Here is a 2,936-nt window from a genome sequence, read left to right as displayed (position 1 = left end):
ATCATGAATTTATGAGGTGATCTAGAATCAGTCCTTCTATTTCTTGCAGGCTTCAGAACCTGATTGGTCAACCTCCAGCGCCAGTTCATATTAATCAAGTCTATAATTCTGATGCTAAACATTGAAATATATGCTATTTGGTGGCATAAATAATTGTTGAGGTATTAGACATTTGAGTCCTATGACCAACACTTTCCCCCTGTAGATAATATACATGAATTGTCAAATTCCAACCAGGAGGCTGTTAAGTTACAATTAGAAATATAAGTAGCATATATAATTAGTAATTACAATTAGTAATATAAGTAGTATATACTTAACACTAGCTAAGTCCTCGGACCAGGTATTCTGTTCTTCAGATACTTCAATGGGATAACACAGCTCAGTCAAAAGGTGGCTTGGTGAATATGAACTCACAAAACAACTGAAATTAGCTATAAAATTTGAATAATAGCTAATGAAATTGGATGAAGCTGTAATGTTACAACTGTGCAGAAAAAGCCTTTAGCTTATATTCCCCACTTCCTTGAGCTGTCCTTGGATGGATAGTGATTATATTTGACGCTGAACCCTGCTTATTTTATTTTCATGCTTAACCTTCTTTCCTTCTGATTGATATTGATATTTTGTTGGACATGTGAATTCGTGCACTCAGGATTCATTCAAAGCTTACTCTTCTGAGAGAATTTTTGTCTTTCTATGATAGGTTGTCTATCCCTGTCCAAGTTGATTATGTCGTGATCCTCCTGTTTACCGCTCAAAAGGTGATCTTATTTGTAAATTCTTTGTAACTTTTTAGTTACAATTCAGATTGGCTCTTTTCCTTTTAGCTCCTTGTAAGAATTTGCTCCCCAAATTCCACAAATTATTTTTTAACACATTTGTCTCTGTGTATTGTTTGTAAGTCTGTATTGAGTGTGTGTGTGTCCACGTGCTTTAGGAAGCATGTTTACTGGAAACTGCCATACAGAATATTTATCTGATGGTTATCAGAGAGGAGTTGGGTGAGGGGATGGGTGAAATAAGGGATGGGGACTGGAGAGTACACTTATCATGATGAAAAAAAAAATAATTCTAAAAAGAATATCAGAGCTTTTCTGTTTTTAGTTCCTAGGATCCCATGATTATCTTAATATTAAAGAAGTCATGATATTGAATGAAAAATAGCAATTCATAGCATTTTTTACCTAAAAGTCTCAAATAACTGTGCCCCCCAAAAATCATATGCATTTGTTATAGGTTATATAATAACTTAAATTTCTCCAGATTTTACTGGCAGATCTAAAAACACAAAAATATTTACTACAAAAAAATGTGGTCCTCAACTTTACTTCAATGACTAATGTATTTATTTAAGACAAAAAAAAGCTACAGCTTTTTTTTCTGTCTCTTTCCTGCATTCAAGATGTCTAAGCAAGGCCGTGGCAGGTAGTATGAAATTCTGGATTTCCCTAAGTCTTCCCGTAGGAGCCATGATCAACTCTGCTGACAGTACAGGAGCCAAAAATCTGTGTATCATCTCTGTGACAGGGATTGAGGACAACTGAACAGACTTCCTGCTGCTGGTGCAAGTGACATGGTGATGGTCATAGTGAAGAAAGGTAAACCAGAGCTTAGAAAGAAGGTATAGCCAGCAGTGGTAATTCAACAAGAAAAGTCATACCAGAGAAAAGATGCCCTGCTTCTCTGTTTTGAATAAAGTGTGAGGGACAATAAACATTAAAAGAGAAATGAAAGGTTCTGCTATCACGGGATGAGTTGCAATGGAGTGTGGAGACTTGTGGCCCAAGATTTCATCCAATGCTGGCTGCATGGCATGATTCTTTGATATATTTGTTAAAAAAAAAAAAAAAATAGGGGCACTGGCCTGGGTGGCTCAGTTGGTTGAGCATCAGACATAGGCTCAGGTCATGATCTCATCCTTAGTGTGTTCAAGCCCTGCATCTGTGCTGACAGCTCAGAGCCTGGAGCCAGCTTCAGATTCTCTGTTTCCTTCCTCTCTGTCCCTCCTTTGCTTGTGCTTGCTCTGTCTCTCAAAAAGAAAGAAAGAAACTTTAAAAATGTTTTAAAAATATTTCCTCCACCCCCCCAAAATAGAAATAAAAAAAATTAAAGGTACAAAATGTATTAGCTACATGAATATACTCACATGAAAAAAAAAACATACCTCATTTTCTGACTTGTAGATTTCAGGTCATTTGTGAGGTTCCAACTTTATATTCTAAAGTAGTAGAACACTTCCATTTTTCACAGTATAATTATTAATCTTTTAAAAGTTTAAAATTATGTTCAAATATGTTTTACTTTCATTATTTTTATATTGTATAATAGTTATAAAATAACATAGGATAAATAACAAGCTCTACAGTCATTGTATGTATGCCACAATTATTTAAAACTATAATATAGAATAATAGTAGATTATAAAAATTCAATATGATCCTAATTTATTGAAAGCAGTTGAGCTCTTAGTTATTCACTGTGCTTCATAAAACTCAAGGTCTGTTTAATATTGGTCAGGTATGCCTTGAAATCTAAAGAAATAAAACTGACTCACATAAAAAGAAGAAATTTGCCTGAAGGCTAATCAAAACCTTTAGTGAAGGAAAAAAAAGTAAGAGAACTAAGTTTACATACACATTTTTTGTTCCTATGTTTCCTATAAAGACAAGAAAGTCAAGAATTAAAAAAGAAAATAACTAAGTTGACAGTGAAGTCAATAAATATTAATTGTTAATAAACTCCTACTTAATTTAATTTTTAGAATACATGTAGATTTAAGATAGTCATCAGTGAGAGAAAAGATTTTGAGGGACTTGTTTTTTTGCCCAAACTTTGTGGTAATAGACAAAAAAAGGGTAGTCAGAATTAAAGCGAAACTTTATCCTCATGTGGCTTATTGTGGAATTTTTATTTTCCAGTGTTATTGTTTTCTG

At 33.8% G+C, this 2,936-nt stretch overlaps 1 pseudogene; it reads left to right on the top strand.

Annotated features, from left to right (window-relative positions):
• Positions 1-1,405: 1,405 nt before the first annotated feature.
• Positions 1,406-1,820, top strand: LOC144240384 (large ribosomal subunit protein uL14 pseudogene; annotated as a pseudogene).
• Positions 1,821-2,936: the final 1,116 nt, after the last annotated feature.

The sequence above is a fragment of the Crocuta crocuta genome, unplaced genomic scaffold (genome assembly GCF_008692635.1).
Source record: "Crocuta crocuta isolate KB4526 unplaced genomic scaffold, BGI_CrCroc_1.0 scaffold247, whole genome shotgun sequence".
Lineage (NCBI taxonomy): Eukaryota > Metazoa > Chordata > Mammalia > Carnivora > Hyaenidae > Crocuta > Crocuta crocuta.
This window is presented reverse-complemented; position numbering and strand designations above follow the sequence as displayed.